Source organism: Phaenicophaeus curvirostris, chromosome 1 (genome assembly GCF_032191515.1).
Source record: "Phaenicophaeus curvirostris isolate KB17595 chromosome 1, BPBGC_Pcur_1.0, whole genome shotgun sequence".
NCBI classification, from domain to species: domain Eukaryota; kingdom Metazoa; phylum Chordata; class Aves; order Cuculiformes; family Cuculidae; genus Phaenicophaeus; species Phaenicophaeus curvirostris.
Genome location: NC_091392.1, coordinates 118,172,537 through 118,198,401, shown reverse-complemented (window position 1 = coordinate 118,198,401; position 25,865 = coordinate 118,172,537). Strand labels below are relative to the sequence as shown.

At 39.3% G+C, this 25,865-nt stretch overlaps 1 long non-coding RNA gene across 3 annotated transcripts in view; it reads right to left on the bottom strand.

Annotated features, from left to right (window-relative positions):
• The window catches only part of LOC138729174 (uncharacterized), a 79,623-nt gene extending 55,511 nt beyond the window's left edge, over positions 1 to 24,112 (bottom strand). For 2 of the 3 annotated variants that reach the window (XR_011338845.1, XR_011338844.1), the window contains exons 1-2: positions 23,891 to 24,112; positions 23,069 to 23,154 (exon numbers count right to left, since the gene is read on the bottom strand). This is a non-coding gene — a long non-coding RNA (uncharacterized lncRNA). Of the gene's footprint in view, positions 1 to 2,196; positions 2,983 to 23,068; positions 23,155 to 23,890 lie in introns of those variants that run through there. The other variant, XR_011338843.1, reaches the window with a different exon arrangement.
• Positions 24,113 to 25,865: the final 1,753 nt, after the last annotated feature.

The window sequence follows — 25,865 nt, the reverse complement described above, 5'->3', positions numbered from 1 at the left end:
TGTTTATTACAATTTTTATTTTATTTTAAAACCATTTTGTATCGCACTTGTTTTTGAAAAATGCATTTATTCTACAGTTTTTAATGTACTGAAAATCTAACTTAGAAGTTCACATGAATTAAATTATTTGGGTATAATCATACTTCTATTCTTTTAAAAGGAACTCTTGGTCCATTTGAAAAGATAAAAATCTTTTTGCTTTAAAAAAAACAAAAGAGATGGAACCAAAATATGCAAGATATTCTACTGGCATTCCACTTTAAAAAAAATAAAAGCTAAGTATATTTTTCTAACAAAGCTTTCACAAATTATTTCTACTTTAATTAAATCCATCTTTGCTGGAAACTAACAAAATACCATTAACAGCACAAGACAATTAATATCTTTCAATCTTATTGCTTTTTGTATAATACAATGTTACCTAAGTTTCAGCAATTCTTGCTCCCTTATCCACCTCTCCTTTAAAGAAAATACTCTGTAACCATAGCAATACTTTCCCACCCTGGTATTATTTCCCACTTACTTGTTCTAGCAATCCTTGCTCCAAACTGTCAGCTTCTTCTTGGCACCTCTTAGCAAGATTAGCATTATCTGTAAACTATCAATTATGCAGCTTTACATTTGGAAAACAGTATTAGTACATACCTGCTCACAGATGTCAATATTCTAGATGCTGTCTTGTAGTTTTATAATTTTCTACAGAGCAATGCATCAGCCTCTCCTTAGATAAAAGGCAATAAGCAGCTTCATAACGTCTCACTATTACTCACTGAACTCAAAGAAAACACTAGGTTCATGTTTCAAACCTACTCCATTTTTAACTGAAGTCATGTGGAACACCAGCTACGCTTTCTATGCTTGACCAGTTGGACTTGAGGTTCACAAACACAGCAACAATTCTGCAAGGCCCAAGACATATGCTTCAATTTTGACATCAAAGCAGTCACGCAGCTCACAGAAGTCAAAGTACACACCGAAGGATTTGATGACTATGCTACAGAGGGTTGATCTTAGTCATGCACATAAATTTGTTAACACTACACGCGTAAGCAGCCACACTAGCGTGATTTGTATGTAGTTATTTGTAGAAGGACATGCATCGGAAGTACAGTGGGTCCAAGTCAAAAAGCCCTAGATGCCTTTACATTATTTCACTACTCTTTATATTATTTCACTACTCTTCATCACATAATGCCATCAAGTTTCTTAAATCTGGGTTAGCAATCAAGAAGAGCAGCAACAGTCACTTTATTGTAGAATCTATAACTGAAATGCCTTCTTCTCATAAAAAGTAAAAGCACGACAGAATAAGATCCTAAATAAAAAAAACCACTTTAAACTAGCAGAGGTTAATTTTTGTTGAACGGTTTATTAATAGTATTTTAACTTGTTGCATAATAATCAACAAAAGCACCAGTATCATTTGAGATTTATCTGAATTTGGCTACTAATTCAATTAGTTTTCATAAGCTGAAGGGAAGGGTACAGTCACTGAATCAGGGTGAAGCAGCACAAAGTACATTTTGGGGCAACAGCTATTCAAAATGACTGAGTGTTCCTGTGCATCCTCTCGCCCCATGTTCCCTTCCTACTAGAGTCGATAGGGCTTTTGCCACTAACTTGTATCATAATTTTATGCCTGCTCTTTATTTGTTCATATGAATCACTCAGTGATAGTCCCTTAGTATTCTCTCTGTAGGGTTAGTTCCACAAGAGAAATTAGACACAGAATAACTACATTTGTACATCACCTACTGAGAAAGACAGAAGCATTGAAGAAAAAAACATTTTGTCTCAGTCACAATAATAGAAACAAGCAGAAGAAGATGGATAGGTATCACATATATGTATATGTCTCTGTGTGTGTATGTATACATACCACTATATATATATTTTTACATATATATATCCCATATATTTTTCTTTATACATACACACACGCACGTATATTTTATATGGAATATATCTCAGAGACATATTCAAATGGCCTAATACATTTGTGAGAGCTGGCAAAAATAAAATATTACTCATTAAGTCAATATCAGGTACCCAGCTTTTTTTTGGTTTAGTCCAAAACACTACAAAAGAAAACAATAGCGAAAAATTATTTTTATATAGTAAACATTCCAGGAAGGAAAGGAAAGACTACAGATTACCCCTCTGTGCCTACTGTTTTAAATGCTGTTGTGTTAAAGCATGTTCTAGTTTACAGATGCATCACCTACCTGTACACATGCAATTCCTCTATAACTATTAGCCAGTTGGTGCTACGCACTAGAAACTAAACACTCCTGATTAAAAATAAACTTTAACATCATTGTTGGGTCTTAATGTGTACAGAAAATAAAACAAGAGTCTAGATTTAGAAAAGGAAAGGAAATAAAGTGATACAATTACTTTTATGATAATATCTACAAAAAAGATACAGGAAGTTTTATTTTGTTATTTTGGTACTCTGCCTAGCAGACACATTTATGAGAAATCTCCATAAAAGTTACTTAGGCTTTCTTTTTTTTTTCATTTAAAAAAAAGGTGAAAATTTGTACTTAGTGTTTCCTATGATTTAGCTATGACCACTAAACAATTAGCAGAAACACAGAAACGAAATGGTAATTTTGTCCCCAGAGAGCCTCAAACTTAAGACTGTTATAACTAGCAGCACAGAAAGTGCCCTATCACTGTATACAATACTACTTTGTACTTTATCAGCTGTTATGAGCAATTTGTGGGAGGATTTCCAGACAGAATCCTTCAGCTGGAGACCATAAATTATAAGTGAAAAAGGAGACAATTTCATCTTCTTTTTTTCCTAAATGGAAGTGGTAATAGATTTATTAAATTCTACTTAAAATCACGTTTTTAACATTTTGATCAAACACATCATGCAAACCAAATATTACTTGCTTTGTTTAGTTTTATGAGAATACAGTGGGAAATGCTGTTTGCTCCTATCAAGGATTTTCAGAACGTATCCACTTTGATCTGTTAACAAAAAAAAGCAATTACATTTTGTTCTAAAATAATAAAATATACTCAAGACTTGCTATAATAGCTATTTTGTCTTGGATGTACACATTTTGGCAAAGTTTCCATATCTCTAAAGACACTATTTGCTAGAAGTCAGCACTCTCATTTAGAAAAGTGTGGCATTTTCTTGACTACTCTTTCGATTTACAGAGATTTAAAAGAATTGAGCCACTGAGATTGATTCTCAGTTTTTAAATTATAATTCAATCCACAAGGCTAAGGAAAATAGACTTTGAAAATATGTTATTATTTTAAACTAAAAATATTTGACCAAGGTGCGCTTGCCCCAGCCACAAGAAATAACTTAGAACATTTTTGCAGGAATTAAAAAAGAAAAGTCAACACTTTTCCACTAGAAAGTCAAGTGAAAACAACATATCTCAATTTTGTTCCCATTTATGGTAGCTCAGGTTAACAGAAGTTTAGCAAGTCTTCAAAAATTTTGTTAGTATTTTAGCTACATCTTGTGCCTCTTCTATATATAGATCATTAATTATCGTCTTCACTCCTTGCAAGAAGTCACCCTTTCTTATTCTTCCTTCATGTGTATTGGAGACCTTTAATTTTTATCCCTCCTTCAACAGGGTAACCGCCTAGAAGTCTGTCTTTTGGAAGTCATGAAAGTCTTATCTTGAATCTTTTTCTTTCTGTGATTTTAGAACTAGCATATAATGTCTTACTTTTAGTTGTAAAGGCCTCATTACAGGGACCTTTCAGACAATTTAAATGCTTCCCCATAAATTATGAATAAGCATAGTTTTAATGATAGTCTACTTAAAGAATGTCTTTTCCTTTCCAGATTTCTGAAGTCTCAGAACACTTTTCAGAAAATCTGCTGTAACTGGACAGGGACAGCAAGTGATTTGACAACCACTGGAAAAAATAAAGAAGTGCTAAAGGAATGAAGAGTGAGCTCTGTGACAGATAGCAGGTATTTGGCAAATTAGAGAATATTCTTTGCTTATAAATCCACTACTTAAAAAAAAAAAAATTCCTTTGTATACCAAACCAAACCCACAAATAAACCAGCTTTGAAACTTACAACCCTAAATCTCAGCAGAAAGAAGATACAGCCCTGTTTGGGACATACACATTAACCATTGTGGATGCAGTGTTCCTATTACAATTCATTATCACACTGTATCCAAGTTTATCAATCCTGGCCTCAATTCAAATATGCAGCTAGATGCCTTACTAAGTGCTTTGCTAAACTGAGCCTTTAATGCTATTTTAAACTAACTTAGTATAGAAAAAAGCTATAGATTAACTGACACAACCTATTGCCTTTTTTCTCTTTCAATCACTCCTATTTAAGTACATTGCTTTCTGGTGAATATAAAAATTGGGGGAGAGAAATCCCAGTAAGTTGTTTGACCTGAAATTGCAAATTCGAGCACTAGACCACTCCAGACCTCAAGCTGTTTGATTCTTCCCAGTCTCACATAATCTATTCAATAGTTAAGTCTCACTCCCTATTACTTCTTAATAGGGGTTGTGCCTTTCATTGAAATCCTCACACCAAATCATCTAAAACTAGCTTTGAATGACCATGTGGCTCCCAGAGCTGATTTGGAAATTCAGAAAACAAGACATGTAACAGCATTTAAGCAGCTGGCCACAAAATGCAGGAACTCTGTAGTACACGCAGCAGTGCCAGAATTCATTACAACCTCGTACCATCTGATGTCTTAGCCATGAGAACCTCCTCTGTCCTTGTCCAATGCCCTATGTCATTCACACTTTCCCACTCTTGTGACAAGAAGAAATTTAGAGATGAGATGTTCCCAAAGTATAACACATACACCATTAGTGGGATGCTGGCTACTTTAAAATGATAAACAAAGGCTGCTTGCACAGCCCAGCACCTCCTTTGAAGCACATGGCAAGCTTGTATGAAGATAGGAACTGCTGCCACACTGCTAGCTCACTGTAGAGGTACAAAAACTCCCCACACCTCTCAAGATTTTTAAGGGAAGACACTAAACACATATAAGCCCCACCGGTTATTGTTGTCATGAGTGCTGTTGCCCAGAGGGGCAGAGCTGCAGATCCAGGCAGCTGGCAGGAACCCCTGGGAGGAGGAGGTTGTCAGGGCAGCCAAGTGTCTGCTACAGCATTGTGCAAACAAATCATCTCAGGAACCTCTGATCACCTCATCCACTACATTGCCTTGATTCATCCCATAAACAATATTTCATAACAGGTGTGACTCTTCTGGAAAAAAACCAATACTTACCATTTATCAGAAGATTTTGCACTAACACATATATCCAGGGAAACAGGATTTAAGTAACAAGTGCAACCTTGACTTCATCATTTCCCAGTTCTGGCTGCTTGGCTTTGCAAGTCTTTTAAAGTGCATTCTGTATGCGTACAGTTTCCCCAACTTTAAAGGAAAAAAAATAATCAAGCCAGGCAGTCAAATTCCTTTTTGTGGCAACCTATTGACAACTGGACATCTGAGAGAGACAGAGCTAGAGCATTAACACTCAGCTTTGTTGCTTCAGTCAATCAAGAAGCCAAAACAAGTGTTTGCAGTGCTTTAGACTAGAGGAGAAAGAGGAACCGAGGAATCTTGTGTCCCAGGCAGTGCACTGGAAACCAGCAGGATCCAACAACTAATGACCTCCCTCGGCTGTCCCTCGCCCACTGCCACCTTGTCTTCACTAACAGATTGTCTCAACATTTCCCTTTCTGGTGTTCACAGTAAGTCTGTCCCTGTTTCTTGCCTACTTTGCTGTTTGCACTCAATATGTGGATCGGAACTGCAGCCAACCCTCACAGAACCATCCTCCTCTGCTGCAGGGTGCTTAGGAGCTTGCCAAGGCCGTGAACAACCATGAGAGGGTCTACCTCACCCATGCATCCTGTCTTCCAGTTGAAATCAAGGGGACACACTGGTGCATTTAAGATTAGACATGCTAATATACAGTAGTATGCAAAATACTCATATATCCAGTCTTTCTTCAATCTCAGGTCTAGTTCCCTATATGTTTACCCTACTTTCTGCCCCTTTCTGACAAGTAGAGGACACTTTCACAAGTCAAGTAACTCCATGTTACCCAACACAGAGGTTGGGTTTTTTGAGGCAGAACAAAAGAAGTAACTTCTTCCAAGTGGTACACAGTGCAGTTCTGGAGTCAAGGCAATTAGGTCTACAGCTGACAAAAGAAAATGACTTCACATCCCAACTGAAGAGAGCTCATGGAACAAAATGTAATGCAAGAAAGACACAGCTGAAAACAAAACAAAGACATGCCATTTTTCATAACAATGCAGATGTTAAGATATTGAAAATATTTTTAGCATGTACTAGGGAACACAGAAAAGAAAAATCCTATTGGGAATAGCAGCTAGATCTACATTGTTACCCTGCTTTTCATGATGTATACAATAGTGTGATTCCCTCTCTCCTATGAATTTAAACACTTGGCTCTGAAACAAACTTTTAATTTTTCCAGAAAAATGTTTGCTATTTTTAAATATTTAAGGACTGTCTACAGAATTTTACCCGAAGCGACTCATTCAACTCTCCATCTGATTTTCTACTTTCAGAGGCCTGAATAATATGTAGATGGACCTCACCTCCATGGCAACAATGTCTGAGCTTCAACACTCTCCATTTTCAGTTTTGATGTCTAGTACAGTCCACACTTAAGTCTTAAAACCTCAAAGTAATGTAACTCCAAGTGTGCATCTCTTCTTTTGAAGACAATTTAATACTGCAGGAGTTGATCATCTATGCTCATCATCCTCTCCCACTGCCTCCTCCTCCAGAAATGAAATTTATCTATAGCTGTGCGATCTATCCATCCTTCATTTGCACAGAAAGGTAACAACTCCTTTTTCTTTGCACATGAGCCAGCCTTCTGCATTCACAACAATAAATTATACAGCAGAAGAGGAAGATCCACAACACCATGACAGCACTGCCATAGTCTTGAGCCGCATCAGATTGTAACACCTTTTAACTTGCCTAGTGTTACTCTGGGTCATCTTGCCTGAACACGCTGTGCATGATGGACCTCTGCTGTGAATTTCTCTTTGTTCCTTCCTAGCTTCCAATGACAACATCAGTTTCTTGATTTGCCACTCTGCTCCCTTTCCCCAAAGGAGCAAAAAAAAAGCACAAATGCAGTATGTGTGGGGTTTCTGAATGCCGTCAACCACCCCAAAAATGGTTTGCTAGTGTAAGTAATTTGATATTTACAAGGGACAGATAAAGAAGACCCAGTATTCCCACTACGACTTGATTCTCCAGTTTCCAACACTTCCTCCTCAAGATCTGGTGTTCACCTAATAAACTAGACCAGCTGAGGAGCACAGACAATGCCTCCAGCCTCTCCAAGTCCGCTCCACGCTCAAAGATATGGGATGGCATGGCACTGTCAAACACCACGGCCTCCTGCCCCAGCCCTGCGCACATCTTGCGAGATCCCAAGAGTCACCTGTACATTGGGGCTCTGTACATCTCCATAGCACAAATTCACAAAATTGGATGCACCCTGAAAGCATCAGACTTCCCAAACATATGTTACACAACACAATCTGCATCCTCATCTGCCCTCTGGAATGGGAGGACAACTGCCAGGAATGGACAACTGCTGCATAGATAATTCACACTGCCTAGAAGCAGCCTCAGTTATCCCCAGCTCCAACTCATCTGTAGATAAGGAAGGGACCCACACAAACTTAAGTTATGCTGGCGGCAGTGTGATTCCTGAGGAGCAATACATACAGTGACAACAGAAGGGCTGCAGGGAGAACAGTGTCAGTAACAGGTTACTATCTCCAAATGGACAGTCTGGGAAAAAGGATTACATGAACAGTCCCATCAAGTCACGTACTGACTTCAGCAGCTAAGCAGCTCTAGTCTGGTTTACACTGGATAGGAATACAGAATATGTTTTTTGTAGAGGCTGAACCTCTACAGTCCTTTTTCTGGAAGTATAACTTGTTATGGAATCACCATACACCAGGAGCAGCTACCGGCTATCAAAGCTGATCATTGTTGCAACATGCAGGAGGCTGAAAAAGGGGGAATTAAAGTGGACAAAAAGTGCATGTGTGGGGGAAGCTGTGATAATCCTGAACTGACAGTCATCTTAAACAGACCAACAGTTCCAACAATATTCATGCAAACGCCAACATTTCATATCACATTGCAAGGGAAGAAATGCTGCTTGCATCTCCTCCAAAATTTGTCAGGGAGCTTTGCAAGGACTTCTAGGACCTTGCCCAGTTAAGAGTCTCCGGGACCTATCTACCCACCATTGCTATCATGCACAACACAGAGTTGGGAGGACACACTTATACAAGAGAAGGAGCACTGGAATGCCTAGTTTAGTCTGCTTGTGTTTAGTTATAAACAAAAAATAGTTATATATGAAAAATCTGCCAGGATCAACCAGCAGGTGAAGGATCTGCAGAAAAGATGAACGTCTGATTTACTTTGAGAAGACAATACATTTTCAAAGTCATTTCAATAAATCAGAACTTTATACAAGAGTTATCTGACTCATAAGCAGCTCCGAGCAGGTTTTGAAAGGCTCCAGAAAGTAGTTCTAAAAATAGAGAGCATAACCTTGGTTTAGTACAAGGTGCTGGACAGCATGGAACCCCATGTTTCATAAGACAGCATCTTACTTCATAAGACAGCATCCCAAAACATAGCTTACATATCAGATATGAACAGAAGGCCTCAAATATTAAACACTCATTTGAACTTTCACCCTCTCGCAATCAGGAGACTGACCACAGCAAGTCATCAGTTTTGTAAGGTAAATTTTTTCTACTTATTTCCCTACGTAAGAGGCAAGTGCAGTTTGACTTAGTTGCTAAGTGTATGCTTATTCAAATTTGACATTACATATAGACAGATAATTTTTTAATAATTACAAAAATGCAAGGAGTTAGAGAACATGGATTAGGACTGTTTTCTTACTCTTAGGGTTCACACAGTAGAGTTAAGTCTAAAGGAGCACTACAGAGTCAGATACCCAACATAAGCAAACTTACCTTCAGACAGACCTGTTATTTCCCCAAATTCCCAGCTGCACAGGCAAATAACACACAGTGAAGGCAAACTAATGCAAATGCAAGGTCATACTCCTCTAAGAACGCAGAAAGTTGGTGCATGGCTGAAACCCAGAACCATGACCTGGATGGCAGGTACTTTCACAAAGGTGTTGATGGCTGAAGGAATCGCCTAACGTGTGCCCTGCAGGCAATGTTATGGTAAGAAAGGATTAGGGCAATCCCTACACACCTAACAGAAATAAGCTTGCTGATCTCACTTTATCTAAGTGTGGCAAGATCAATACCAGAATACACAGACATCAGAACTGTATGCAGAGGGTGCTAAAAAAAGTGGAGAAGAAATAGAAGCAGCCCCAAGTGATATAAGGGATAAAAAACAAAGTACCTTCAAGCGAGACTTAAGGATTTAAGTCTGTTTAAATTAGCAGTGAGGATAATTTGTTTGAACAGAGTACCAAGCCAAGTGGTGGATTCTGTCATCCCCTTAAGTTTTTGCAAGATACTGAACACAGGAGAATCATTGCTGAGTACTCTGCTGTGTCCTTTGGCATGCAGGAGGTTTTAAATATAGTGTGAGGATCTTTCCCGCCTTGAAGACAAGATTCCAAGGGCTGTGCTAAGCTGAAGACTAAAATCTTAAGAAAATATTTAACATTTTAAACAAATAATGTATTTCCTATTAACAGAAAACCACTTTTAAAGACTAAGTATTATGAGAGGGAAAGCACAAGCATTTCCATGTGCCAGGTGAGCATGACAGAGTTTTAAGAAATAGTTTAGTTTTTATGAAATATTTTGTGCTCATTCTGTAATTGGGGAAAATTCATGTGAATGTCAGTCTTGCCTCCTACCAATTATGACCAAAATACTGTCTTTTACTTCCCATCAGTGACACATGAGTACTGGCATTTTTATTTCAAAATTTGTCTGCAAGGACAAAGTGAACACATTAGTAAAAGGTTGTGGTTACTTAGGTAAACTCCCCGTGGTAAATTTAGTTATTTCCTGATCTCACAACTTAGTAAGACAGGAAAGTCTTCTGCCATTCTCTACCTTCTCAACTTATGGCAACTCATTTCAAACCAAGAGGAGACACAAAAAGCTCCCCTTTTGCAATAAAGTAATTAATCACTGTCTGTTAACATTCTTTCCTACTTTTGTGCCACTTTTTAAAGGAATTCCCCACGTTCTTCTTCCAAGCTTAGATTTAGGTATAGCATTAAGCAAATTACTAACATCAAACAAACAATTTATTTCTATGCCTCACAAGGTCACAGTTCTCTGCACATCTTCACACATTTCCCTCACCCTGAAGCCCCTCTCAGTACGTGTAGAAAAATTAACATAGAACATGAACACACAGGGAAAAAAAATGAAAATACGTGTAGAAATGCGGGGGAGGGAAATCTGTAAAAGAACAGCAAGGTCAAGAAGTGCAAATATTAAACCCATTCACGTTAAAAACTGAGAAATGCAATTAAGTTAGCCTATCATGCAGGTTTCTACATGAACAATGGGTTCATGTAGAACAATAGCTTTCTACATGAATAACATAAGATACAAGTAACAAATATTACAAACATAAGTTTGGAATTAAGCTCTAAAATACACAAGTATATAAATTTGAGGTAAACTTTCTGATGAGCTTAGACAGACTAATAGTTGATATGACAAGAAAGAGAAAAGAACTAATTAAGAGAAAACAAAAGGGTACACAGCAAAGGATTCATCTGTTGTCTAATGCCTTTTGTATTCTACAAACATCTATTTTAGAGCAGAGATGCTATTTTCTTCTGAAAGTCCTCCAATCCATGCATCAATGAAGCACGATGTAGTAAACAAAAATTATTTAATAGTAGCCTGGGAACAGATCTCATGCAACCACACATAAAGAGGTAAGGAGAAAAGCCTCTGAGGTCTCAAATGTAGCTTGGTGTTCTTAAGAAGTCTCAGCTTTTTCCAGAAGAAGAACAAAGATGGGGACATACTACAAAAAAACTACATTTCTTGAGTTAAAATTAATTCATTAGTGACAAGCTTGCAACAGCATCACATAATATTTTGGCCAAGCATCAGCTTCAAAAGTCTGAAAACTGAAATACAGTTTTCTACATGGCAGAACAGGACAAATAATGTAGAACTGTGATGAAAATTGACTATCTTGTGAAGCCAATGACAGCAGCCACTAAATATTTGCAGCCCAATTATATGCAAGGCACCCTGAGAAATTCACTGCTAAACTGTTTGGATTCTCTCATTTCCAACAGTCACTAAAAACAGAAACACAACTCGGAACACTGAAATGCTTGTATGGCATATTTTTTTAATCAACTATATACAGTCTGAGCCAATATAAACCCTTAGGCCCTGTAACCTAACAAAAAGGCATAACTGTCAATCGCTCATCTTATTTCTCCTCTCCTGATACATCCAGCTACCATGGGCAGGGGAATCCAGTTCTTCACCAGTAGCCATCTAAAATTCAGCCTTGCTGCAGCTGCAGGAGTCAGAAAGGAGCCTCTGCCCTTCACTTACAGTACTGCAGAAACAGCAGAAGGGATAGTTCAGGTGGCATCATCTACAAAAGCTGTGGCTTTCTCTGGAGGGCAATTCAGAAAAAAACACCTAACATGGAAACTCAGAATTGCCCTAGAAACCCCAATTGTTTTCTATTAGCCAAGGAAGAAACAGAGCCGGTATTTCCACTATACTGAAGACAGTCTTTGTGAATGCCTCACCGAAGTCATCGAAGCTGATGCCCTTCAACTAATACTTCAGCAGAAAATTACACTGCCTAAAAGAGGGGAAAGAAGTCTAGCCTGACACAGTGGGAGCATAAAATATCCAAGGGAGAGGCAAAGGATGATAATAATGAACATTTCAGTAAAAGCAGTTTGAGAGACTAACATGCAGCATCAGAACAACAACAAAAAAATACAGTAAAGTGACTCTGCATTGGAAGAGAAGGAAAGTGCTAGATTTTCAAGGCATCACACAGGTCAAATGTCTTTATCAGTAAAGATAGTGGATAACTTAAATGACTCTAAATGGTGACAGGGTAACCAGCTTCTTAAGAGAAGAGAACCTCATAAGGGTCTTGGGAGTAATACAGGCCAGTGATGGAAAGGGTAAAAGGATGTTTGAGATGACTAGAGCAGGCAAAGATATCTATGAACTTCAATAATAAAGACAGCAGCATTCCTTTCATCACATAACCAAGAAAACACACAACCACCACCAAAGGAAAGTTCTGTACCATTTAAGAAACATTTGGACTAAGAGATGAAACTTTTTATCAGTTCTGACACCCTTTTATATAAAAACTAAAATCCTGAGGACTGAAGATCCATAGCCTATTCCTCAGGTCAAATGTGGACAGTTAGATGGCCATGCTTGGACAGAGTACGACCCCTGAAGAATAAGAGAGAAAAAAGCCTCAGCAAGCAGGCAGCAATCAAAATTCAGATGAAGAAAAGGAATCGTGTAACAAGACTCATTTAATAAAATGACTGTTAAATGGACCTCTTTAATGTTATCTGCTTAGGTATTCAGTCATTATGTCTTCTGACTGGGCTATTTTTTCCCCTTTGTTTTTTATTCCAGAGGCCTTTCAATAAACTTTTGTCACAACCTCAAATGTAATCAAGTGTGAAGAACCTGATGGACATGCTACCTAGGCACATTTCTCTCCCACTACATTACTTAACCTGCACTGCTAGCATCAAAATTCTTGCCCAAGTATCAGTGCCCACCACGTTACTTAGTATTTGTGCTTTTAATAAAGCCAAGGCATTTTTCTTCCTAGAATTTATTTTTTTTCACACGATATCGCGCCCTAAAAGCCTCACAGCTAGGTTCTATTCTAACTCCCTAAGAATCTTCCAATTTCCCAGCTTCGTATCATCCATAAGTCCAATTATCTCTTCGCTGTGTTATGTTACTCAATAAATGAGAAGTAAAACAAATGGAAATTACTGCAGGACAACACTTTCTTGTAACTTGAATCATTAAAATGAAATGAAACTCAAATTACTGAACTAGACACAGTTTACAAACACATCTCAGCACAGTATTTAAGTAAGTAGTCCATCTGGCTTCAAATTCTTACAAGCTTTCTAAGTTTTGCTGAATCAAAGGACTTATAGCAGACTTCTTGGAATAACTGCTACTTTCTGAAGGTTTCAAAAACACATTACGAGTACTCCCCCATGCCGCAGCCCCACAAATGCAAAGCAATCCCCTTTCTAGGTTGACATTTTCTAGGTCTGCCTACACACACACACTACACTAAAAAAAAAAATAATTAAAAAGAGAGATTTTTTTTTAGTGAAAGACTTCGTGAAAGAAAAGATTCACAAGACCTTGTCATAACAAACTCTTGCAATTATTTTTTGGCTCTGTAGGACAATGCTGGAGCAATATTTCTATTTTAAATAAAAAATTCTCTCAATAATAGAACTGTGTATTTCATCCAAAAGAAACTGGTCCCAATTTCACAATTTTAAGAGCACCGAGGGAAAAAATGCTAAATAGAGTAAATGCCACAGAACTCTTTACAGAAATCACTAAGACTTCAAGGCCTGAAGAGTCTTATTACATACCTATGTCCATTCACCTTAACCATGATGTCCCACTTCATGTGAACACTTGATGGCTCTGTGCTGGAACAGACAAACTTCTGCATGTTGGACTTAACATTCAGGGCTAAATAAGTGACATTTGGCAGAGCTGTGAAACACATCACTGATTTTATTAGTTCCTCTCCTATCAACTCCCCAGAAGTTTAAGACAAAAAATCACAAAATTAAACCTAACCAGTATTTTTTCTTTATGTAACATTCACATATAGACCAGGTTCAAATAGAAAGGTAGGTTATAGTCCCATTCTAAGTCTTTCCACTCTCAGTGGCCATCTACATGTGGTGACTTGTAATGAAGTTAAAAAAAAAAAAAAAAAAAGATTGCTGCAGTGGAGGCAGCAATGGACAAGGATTTACACAAGATCATTTGGACAATGTTCACCAGATCTCAAGTTTTAGCTGTGGATTACTGGCAGTCATTGGGAGCTAAAAGGTAAGAAACATAAGGCTGATGGAAAGTGTGAGGAAACACATGGCCCCAGAACAGCTATTGTCTGTGAATGCTGCAGTTCCTTGAAATCCAACCTTGCTGACACTGATCCAAACACTAGACAAAACAGAAGGCTCTGATACAAGCTATGCACCAGTGCTCCCAGCTGACAGCAGAGTGATCCTGAAAGCAGAATCTAGAGCCAGAATCCTGGCCCCCTTCTCTAGGCAGCAGGAAGGGCTACGTCTCAAAAGGAATGCCCAGCCAAAGCTAGGAAAAAACATGCCTAACCAAGTGTAGACATTGATCTTAAATCCTACTTTAGCCTGGACCCCAAAGTCAGGTACCTGCGCTCATTCTTTCAGCAGATGACGAGGACTCTTTCCAAATGGTCTGAATGGAAAGACAGTAAGTAGCTCAGGTACCTCCCTGAGAGGGCAGCCTGTGACTACAACACAACCACAACCCAGTCCCACACCCCTGACGTCACCAACCTAAACCTCAGACTAGCAGCTCTCTGGCATGAGCAGTCCTGCTTTTCACTCACTGCAGAAACTGCCCCAAAGAACTGGACCGCAGAAAGTGAGAGCAAGTGGAGTCATGACTGGAGCTAATGTAGAAAAACCAGATGATCCCCAAGTTCTTTAGTCGTTGGCTTCTTCCAACAATCATGTTCCCAGGAACATTTCAGATTAAACCAAGCATACAGCAGTTTGAGCTACGTATGCTATAGACTTAACAGAAACCATGCAACAGAACACCCCTGTTCAAAATCACCTTCACCATACTCAAAAGGAGCTTACATCTTTTCAGGTTCCTAACTCAGCATGCGAACACTCACATTGGCAAGCACTTAAGGTAACATGGTTTAAGAAGGTGCCAGTACTGGTTTGGTCTCTGTAATTGATCATATACATGTTTATCTAGTGAGGTAAAACGTGTTAAACTGCACAACCTTCAGAAGACATTTTTCATCAGAAAACTGATGTAACTCACTACTGCTTAGGGTAGTGCAAACAAGCAAAATAACTTCTTTAAACTGCGTATTATGGTAAAAGGAGATACCACTGTTGTGTCTGTATCCTTAATATGCTGTTAAATATTCATTTCAATTCAAAATCACTTGTGCATGGAGTAAAGGAAAGAGGGAGATAATGTTTACAATTTTCAGGAATCACTGAGATAGGTCAAAATAAATTAAAAAAATTAACAAATTAACATTTGTGCAAGTGAGTGAGGATTAAAGTAAAACTGCAGAGAAGCAAAGAAAAAGCAGAGGAAAAAAAACAGAAAAGAAGGCATATCTAAAAAGAGAAAAAAAACATTTTGCAACAGTTTCAGTCTATTAAACTAGAGGACTTCTAATTCTGCATTCTCAGGAATCAGCAGCATGCAAGGCTGTAAGAGATGATGTCAGAAGTACGTTTGTCCCTGGCCAGCGGGCTCAGCAGAGACCTGGGTTTTTTGTTTTGGTCTCTGAACCTTTTATCAAAGGTTTCATAGGAGTTCACAACTTTATTTGTGAGCAACACAGACTTCACATAACTGAAATCTGAGTCAAGGACAGCACATGACTTTCATTTTGACTATAGAATTATTATTATAATAGAGTACACAACTACCTCAATTATCAAGAACACCAAGAGCCACAGAGATAAAAACTAGCAAGTACAATCAACTGTAAGGCATTACAGAACAACTACAGAGCCAGCCATCCTCCCCAAAACAAAAAGAGGAATAAACCAAGTCTAGTTGACATTAAAAAGTAAAAAAAAATAGTACATATATAGAAATTTCATAGTATTGAAACACAGAATCATAGAATCACCAGGTTGGAAAAGACCTCTTGGATCATCGAGTCCAACCATTCCTATCTGCCACTAAACCATGTCCCTGAGCACCCCATCTACTCCTCTTTTAAACACCTCCAGGGATGGTGACTCAACCTGTACATACAACCTATCTTCTCCCAGGATTTTGCATCAGAAAAGTATAACCGAAATAGTTTCCAAAGAATTGCCTTCAAATTAAAAAAAAAATACACAGCAGTGTTCACTTTCTCAGGTGACTGCTTGAGAAGTGTGTCTGGCTGGTGCGTTCTCTTAGCGATTTAAGATGATGCATTATGGTTTAAAGTATGGTTTTAAGGGGATGCGAAAAAAAACTAACCTTCAGAGTACATTACTAGTGAAGTTCTGTTCTACAGTATCTGGTATCAAAGTACTTTTAGGAAAAAAAGTTAAAACTTACTGTCATCTGCACAGACCAAAATCTCCTTTAATGTCGTGCTGCCAGTGCTTCAGTTCATTGTTTACTATTTAACATAGTTACGTAAAGAGGAAACAAGATTGTCGTTATGCTTTTTTCATTGGTATCATATGCCATTACAGGACATTAAAATGACAAAAATTACTTCTAGGTTTGTGTTTTGCTTTTGTTGAACAATTAGAAAAACTCTAAGAAGTGTTCAAGGAGAGGATCAGAACAACTGAGCTAACGAGAAAACTGATTCTTCTCCCATTCTTGAGAAAGAAGAACGTATTGGGAGCGTTTGGTGGGGTACACAATTAACCTTTTCTTTCAAACAGGCTCTATTTTTACATTACAAAATTTAATGAGAACTCCACATAATCTCTTTTTGTATGATTTATGTTTGTATTTCAGAAAAAAAAGTCTTTTATCTCTCTTTTTGTTCCTTAAATAGAAACATATTTTACTCTCATTTTTAATAAAGCTCTTAGCTTTGTCAGGCAACAACAGTAAACTTTTGGGGACAATCTGAACTTTTGTAAGCACAAAATAGGCACTTCTTCATGAAACCTTTAAATATGGGTTTAGCTAGTATTGTCTTGCTATGTATTTTTATCTTAGCACCACTGCAGGGGGGAGTGACCTACCTAAAACACATAGAGAAATCAGGTCTGATGCTAACATATAAAATGGGTATATTCAAAGGTCAATTTTCTCTCAGGGAAGCAAGTCATCTCTGTCTCCCTTCTCAGCCTATACCCAGTCTAGAGACACAAAGCCGCTTGTAAAGGGTAATTCAGAGCAGAAACCAGCTTGGGGTGCTCCCTATCACCCACTGGAGATGCCAATTTATTGTTACCAACTACAGGAACTCCAAAATACTATTTTTTCCTCTGTTAAACTTTGTATATACCCCAACATCCAGTCCTGTAACTCCCTCCAGGGTGGTGTTGTGTTTGTGCTGATTGTGTCCCTTACAGCTGGTTGTAGTCACACAAGCTTATAAGCCTTACCACTGGGACACTCTAATTTCATTTGTTACCTGGTTTGCATGACTACATAATTTTTGTTCCATCTCAACTACATCCTTTTACTATTTAAATGCTGTTTTCATGTCCAACAGTAAAGTCATCCTTTATTCTTAATAACCTATTTTCTCCACGTCCTTATATTCAGTCCGAATCTAATACGGCTTTAGTCCTTGTATGTTTGGATAACGAAAGAACCTAGGTGTAATCTTACCACATTTATAGGAAAAGAGATTTCACCTTCCACGTTCATGACTTAAAACCATTTTCATTTTATTATACAGGTAAGCATTTCATTAGATGACTATGCCTGTCCCAAACTTTTCCAGTTTATTTTTGCATTTAGGTTTTTTATTCAGTCCATCTGAGGATAAAATGCAAGGAATAACAAACATCCAACTTACGGAACTGGAATTTATTAGGCCCACAAAAAAACCCTGTATTTTGCAACACGTTTTCTTCACCAATAATTCTGTTATCTACCTGGAGTGGCATATGGTCAGCATTTTCTTTAGAGGACTGCAATTTGTCTTCATTTTACATACTAACAGCCATATTCAGTCAGACCAAACATAAATATACCCCATATTGCATCTTTAGCAAAGGCTGAGATTGGAGATCTAGGAAAGAGCAGTAGGACAGGGAAAGTTTGCAGGGATGCACCTCAGGTTCCCTCCTCAGCCTTCAGGGACTTAACCTTGTGTTCTTTTAAGTAAGAGGTGGTACTTTTGCACTGAAAGGCAAAGCCAGATAAACTTTTAGTATGTACAGTGGCTCACAGTTAAACTATGTACTAGGAAAAAAATACCACCTCTTACTTGTTCTGAATCTGTCACTTGATAATTGTATTTGATCCCTCTGGGTCTTGTACTACAAGAGACAGTTAATGAGCATTCCCTGTTCATTTTTTCCATTACAATTCTATATAGATTTTTATCATTTTCTTCTTTAGCTATTCCTTTGGCAGGCTGAAGATTTTTAATCTATTTAATTGCTCTTTATCATCACTGCCTCCCCTTTCTAGTTCTATTATCTCTTCTTCCCTCCCCTCCCTTTACTTTAAATATAGGGATCAGAACTGCACCCAGAGGTCAACAGAAAAGCACAGGCAATTTATAGGCCGGCAGAGCAGACTTCTATTCTGTTGGCCATTCTTCACGAATCTTTCTTTTTCTTTTAACCACTCCTGAACATTTAAACAATGCTTGGATTTACCATGGTAAGCTCTCTACAACATCACTTCCTTTGCTGTTAATAGTTCACAGTCTCAGTAACAGCTGGATCGTTCTCCCCTGTATGCATTACTTCATAGTATCAGCAGTAAGCTTCATCCCCAGTTTAGTATTACAAGATCCCTCTTCGGCTCTTCATAATTAGTTTTCATTTTTGCTGCCCTCATTAAATCAGAATCACGCTGCAGTCACACTTCCAGATCACCAATGCACACACTGGCCAGCATTAAATCTCGCACAGATGTACGTGCAGCTAAACCAGTGACCTCCATCCCCTCTGTGAAAACAGGTCATGTATTCCTACCCCATCTTTCGACTAACCACCAGTCTAGGGGAGAACTTTCCTCTTATGTCAGAGTAGTTTCATTTTGCTCAGCACCTCTGGTAAGTAGTTCTCAAAAGATTTTCTGAAACCCAAGCATACTGCATCAGCAAGATCACGCTTCCTCACAACCTCATCAGTATCTTCAAAGAGCTCTACCAGACCCATGAGACTGTTCTAACTCTTTCCTGGTATCATCAAATTTGTCCATGAATCCATTATTCTTCACTGTATTTACCAGCAAATTGGCTGGTAGGAATGCCAGTCATACTTGTCCTGTTCTTTCCTACAGGCTTCCTGGAAGCTTTTTTAAAAACTGGCATCATCTTTGGCATCCTCAATTTCACTGCTACCATAGCAGTATTGTGCTGTTAAACACCGCTATTACAGTTCGGCAATTTTACACAGACATTTCTTCTAGAGGCCTTGGGTGCATCTAGAGTTGGCAATTTGCTGTAGCTCATTTTTATCATTTTGTTCTAAAGTAAATTGTCCCAGCAGCACTATTTGGAACAGCTGCCTCAACAGGACCTTGTACTTCTCTCCCCACAGAGAAGAGATTTTGTTTGGGTATCTGAGCTCCTGCATAGTAGATCTCATACTCTCTCAGCTACAGTGCAATCTTCCTTACGCTTTCTCAGATCATAGCTACCTACTGGCCCAATGGCCTTCCGGTTTCTGATATTTTTGAAAGAGGACTCATGACAAGCTTCTCTGCCTTTTACAAACCACATATCAGGCTTTAACTTGTTTTACTGTATATTCCTTATAGCCTGCTCAACTATGCTTATTTGTTCTTTAAAATCTTTTTTAAAGGGTCAGAGAAGCAGTTGTTAGGGTGTATGCATTTATTCCAAATCTCTCCATGCTGGTTACAAGCATTTTACTTTTTTGAGCGTTCTTCTTAATAGGCTTTCCAGAGAAACCCTCCTGAGTGACCTGCTAGCTGCCTATACCATCAGTAATTTACTTTAGAACTAGGCATTCAGTCCCTCCATCTTATCTTCTAGAATTTGTATAGAAACACTCCTATTTTGGTCTGACTGCCTGTTCTTCTGTGCTCCTGTTTAAATGGGACCTAATTTACTCAGGCACCTCTTCACCATTTTCTAAATGATTTTCATCAGCTTGTCTCCTATGTACAGCAATGTTAAAAACTTCAACCCCAGGGGCTGTGTTATCTTGACCCACATGCCCTTTCTGCTTGTCCTCATGTATGGTATTGGGATTACAGTGCAGACTGATGCTGCAGAGGTTCTTAACCTTCTACCTACCAACTTGGGTGTTGCTTCCACCACTATTTTGGTAGTCTATGTCATCAGCACTTCTCCATCAGCTTCTCTAGCACTAAAAAATGGTTGAGACTCCTTTCACTGTAAGCCACCTTGGCATGTATTTAGAAGGTTATCACATGCTCCCTTCCAGCATCATAAATGCAGTTTGTTGCACTCCACTTAACTAAGTGGAGTGTGACTCCAACATGGCAGGAAAAGTCCTTCTATAATCTAGAATCAAAACCACGCAATGGCATTCTTAGCGCAGAAGGATATTTGGCCATCATCTGAGAGCAAGGTCTCATCCACAGAATATAATTTCACAATATCTGTCCTTTACAGGTTTGATGTCCTCCTACATCAGGGCTCACATCTCACTGAAGCCCAGTGGCAGCCTGCCCAAAGATAGCATGTAGTAGGGACTACGTGCCTAGAGGTTTACTTTAGACATTTGCTAATTGCAGATATTTTCCTACAAATATGCTTAGCATGTTGTGCCTTTCACAAGAGTCCACTTCAGATACTGCAATCTACAATGGGCAATTTGACATGTTGTAACTATCCCTTCGATTTAACACCTGTATTAATGCTGCTGAAATCAAGAAAACGCTAGGTGCTTAACTGGAGATTTGGCATCAACATCTAGCCTAAGAAGCCAAAGTGTCTAAGCTAAACAGCCTCAGACACACTCCTTGTATCTTAGGCTTACTCTCAGGGTATTCCAACTGAAAATTTTCCCTTCGTGCCACACCAGAGACTTTGATTCAGGCCATCCTCATCCTCCTGATAGGCAATCTATTCGTTTTCTAAAAATCAGCCTTAGATACTGGACTGGTCGGTACCCATTATTTGACAAAAAAGACAAATTTTTTTCTTCCATTCAGCATCAGTAATCTATGGGCTTAGTGCACTCCCCAGGTTCCCACAAACCATTTTCAAGACAATCCTATAAAAGTACTAAGAAGTGAGAATTTTTTTTTCTTGTGTAAAACCCTAGTATCATTAACAGACGCTTCCAATACCTGCCAGGCAATCATGCTTTATAATCTAACAGATTACAGTTAACTTCATGACAGTGTGAAAATGACTGACTGAGCAAGTCCTCAAGCACAGTTTTCTTAAGACAACAACACACATAACCAACCACAACTTTCAGTTCAAAGCAGAAGCCAAGACAGTTTTCTAAGATGCAGCATCTGTTGCACTGCTAATGGGAGCTGTACTTACAAATATATCCTGCAACAAATCAAATAGCATTCTATGTAACTAAGATTTGCTGGTTCAAAATGGGACCTTATACATTTGATTCCAAATTTAGATTTCTTACTATGAATTCTATTTTCATTTACAGCAACACTGCTACACTTTATTAGTTATAATGCACACAACTTTCAACACAGAAGAAGTGTTGAAGATTTCTCACACAGTCACTATGGTATTTATAGGCAAGACGATTAAACATTTGTATTTTATTGTAAAGAATAAATTGTACTATACAGGGAAGAGAAATTCAGTACTAACTGATTCATAAAACAGGCTTGATTTTTCAGTTAAAGAAAATGGTTTTCCTTCCCTTTCCACCATCAAATCAAATTTAAAGTAACCTAGTGTAGTGCAAATACATTAGATACTTAGTAATCTCCAGTAATGGCAGGGAAGCTCATCACAAATTGCTGAACATTATGAATCATCTTGTGAACACATAACTGCTAAACACTGCAAAAGGCACTTTAACAAGCAGTATCATTCATTTATGTCAATACTTCATAATTAGCAGAGAGAAGTGTCTGTAAATTGAACTCTTGAGCACACTGCTTAGTTACCAGTTTTCTTTTATTTAATATCTTGAACACTTGATGTAATGGAAGACCCCATTACAATTTTGTGCCAGTGACAAATGACATTTTCATTTTCTGTTCTAAATGTGTTAGCATAAACTAATGAACTCTGTGTTCAACAAATCCATAAGCACACACTAACCTGTACCACGTAAACAGTTCCATTTGCTTTATCAAGGCTATTAATAAAGTTTTTGAAGTATACTTAACTGTTTTGCTCAACAAGAGATAATAATAAAAACTACAAGACTGTATAGGAATTAGTGCTGATGCTATTTTCATCCCAGCTACACCTGAGTGGGTGCCCACTCAGAAGAAACAAGTGACGTGCAATAACACAATATCCAAGCAAAGATGGTTAGAAGACCTCTCCCTTGCAGAACAGCCCTGAAGATCTAGATTTATTCACATTTTTCTTTTTTTAAATGAATTTAAGAACTTTGATAGCTCTTCAGGATATCTATCCACAGCACACTGTGTTTTGAAAGCATCATGACAGTACCCCTAATCCCACTCAGAGATACAGCTTCTCTACAGAGAGCTTATAGCTTCAGGGCTTGGGTGCCCAAAGCTATACCTGAAGTACAGTTTCCTGGATGTTTTTTTTAAACAGTGGGTAGAAAAAAACCATTTTGATTTGGATTCCAGAATCTCAAGACACCAAACTACTATAATTTAAGTTTATTGGTGACAGCTGGTTGGTTTTACCTAATGGGATGTACACTCTTTGCCCACTCTACCACAGAAATAAATCATTCTGTCTGCAACTTACGTTGCAACTGGGGTTAATTAAAACTGTGCTGAAGGCCAGCTACTGCAGGGTAGCCAACACAAGCGATTTGGTCTTCTGTGGACATTTGTGGTATAACTCATTATCTCAGAAGCAATTTAAAGGCTTAGACAAAATGCCTTCTTAGACTAGAACAGCCAAATGCAAAAGTATAAATACGCAAATGCACACAGCGATAGTTACTTTGACACTTCTTACCAGGACAACTTCCCACTCATCAGTTCTAAAAAATCCTCAAGCTCCAGCTCCGAATTTGTTCCATCCTCCATGGCTTCCCAGGAATCCTGGAAGGCAGACCCATGGACTAATTTCTACATGCTGTGCACACTGATGTAAACATACAGGAAAAGCTTTGCTTCCCTCCAACATTGCTAATTAATGAGAAAAATTACTAGGGTAATCCAGCATTTCCCTTTGCTTTGAAATATGAGAGCTAATCACGGGCTTTTACATACTACTTATTTTTACTTTTTTGTTGTAAAACTTCCTTTTAAAAAAAAATCTTAGAAGGTTTAACCCTTAACAACACACGTGCATCACCACTGGAGAGTTATTTCAAATCACATCTTCTTAATAACATCGCTGTAATTTTCCTCATGCTTTCAATTCTTCAGTGCTCATAAAAATAGAATGATAAGACATGCAGACATGCAAATCTTTCTATCACATCTAAAAGTTTCTCCACTTCAAGTATATTCAGGCCTATAACTGCTGATAGGTTTATCAATATGAAATCTTTTATTTAAAGGAAAAAAATACTCATGATAGCGCTCCAATTCTTTACAGTTAAAATAAACCATGAAAAAAGTGGGAAGTCCCACCTCTCCTTGCATACTGCCTTCAAATTATTTTTGCTCCTTTTAGTCATCAAGTATAGATTTTTCCATGACATTTTGATGAGGCTCTTACTGTGAATACATGAAGTGATAACTGGTCCGAAAACACCTATTGAGCCAGGAACATCAGAATTCAGTAAATACTGGGAGAATCATGGACAGTTGCATTAATCACTTCACATACCTGTCGTTCTCCAGGTTCCAGTGCTTAGTCATGAGTACACTCTTCATCTTCTTGCACACAGAATAGTTTCTGCCAATTTTTATTCTTGGTTTCTACACTGCCACCTGTAGTCATACAAGAGAAATTAGCCATATTTTATACTGCATATTCTATTACCACAATGTTTCAGCTCACTGCTTTTTCTATACGACCAATCTATGGCATTCCCCTTAATAAAATGTGTGTTAAAGACACGCAAACGAAGTTACTTGTAGTTGTCTCTTTAGTGAATTTCAGGAAGGAACATAAAAAAAAAATCCCAGCTTAAACTGAGAGAACATTTAAAACTCCCAAAGACAGATAGGGGCTTTAAAATTTTCTGTTGTATCCTTGTTGCTCAGTGGGCACATCATAACCTTGACAGAGCAAGGTGACATCTGAAGTGGAAATTAAAAAGAAAAAGCTGTGCTTAGTTACTTAGTACATACAAAGAATAATTTGATTTGTTCTTTCTTCTGAAAACTGAACATAGTTTTACAGAAACGTAATGTCCACGCTCGGCTTAGTTACCTTATATAGGTTGTAAAGAAATACCAAAAAAAAAAAAAAAAAATATAAAGCTAGTATTTCGAAGAACATCTCATAGACCTGAAAGTGATCCTGAACTTTTTTATTCCATGAAAACTGCTCAATTTATTCCAAGCTTTCTGCCCTCTGCACAAGATGCCACAGATTCTGCCGACTTCATCATTTACATCAAAATAAGACTCAAACACACAGTACCCAGAGCCGGCACGTTAATCCTTTCCTGAAAATGTGATGAAAGAGAAAATTCAAGCCTTTCTGGAAATAAGGGAAAAAAAAAAAAAAAAAAAAAAAGCGAAGCTTTCTGATGTTCAGAACTGGGGTTTCACCGAACAACGAAGTTTCGGAGAACAAGCTCTGGGGGATCACGAGCTCTGGCAAGGACACGCTCACCCCCTTCTTCCAGTTAAAAATTGTTCCTCCCATCCCTGGAAGCGGCTGCCCCCGGGGGACACGAACCAACTCATCCCAGCGGGTGCCCCTGCGCTGCCCCCCAGCAACCGCAGCCCGGACCCCGCCAGCGGGAATGGAAACCGAAATGAAACGCGGTTTTCCAAGAGCGAGCGGCTCTTGAATAAAAAATAAATAGAATAGAGAACCCCCCCACCCCGCCCCGGCGCGGGTGATGCCCCGAGGCGCCGGTGAGCCCCTCGCCCCCCCAGCATCAGCCGCACCCTGACCCCGCGGAGCATCCCCCCCGCCCCGGCCCCGCTGCCACCCACCTGCGCCGCCGGGCTCCGCGCTCGCCGGCCGGTGCCGCAGGATGAGGCGGCGGCTCCTCCTCGCAGCGCGGCTCCCTCCCTCTCTCCCTTCTCTCTCTCTCTCTCTCTCTCCCTCCCGCCGCCGCGCAGCCAGAGGGAGCCGCGGGTCCCGAGTGCCGCCGCGCCGCCCGCCCGGGATTCCTGCGGGAGGCAGCTGCTCGCTCGGCAAGCCCTCCTCACACAGCCCCCTCGCTCCTCTGCGCAGCCTCTCGCACGGCCGCCCCGCTCCTTTGCGGCCCCCCAACTCCTTCGCACAGCCTCCTGCACAGCCGCCTTTGCAGACCCCCAACTCCTTAGCACCGCTCCCCCGCTTCGTATGTCTCCCCCCCCGCCCCCCGCCTTTGCACAGCCTCCTCCACAGCTACCCCCCTCCTTGCACAGCCTCTTGCACGGTCCTGCCCCCTCTCCTTTGCACGGCTACCTCCTCCGTTTGCACAGAGACCCCAATTTGCAGAGCCCTTGCACAGCCCCCACCTCTGAACAGACCCCCCCTCCTCTGCACAGCCGCCCCCCCTCGTTTGTACAGACCCCCTCTCCTTCGCAGAGCCCCTACTCTGCACAGCCCCCCCTCTGCACAGCCTCCCCTCTCCTTTGCACAGACCCCCCCTCCCTTGAACAGGCCCCCCTCCTTTTGCACAGACCCCCCCTTT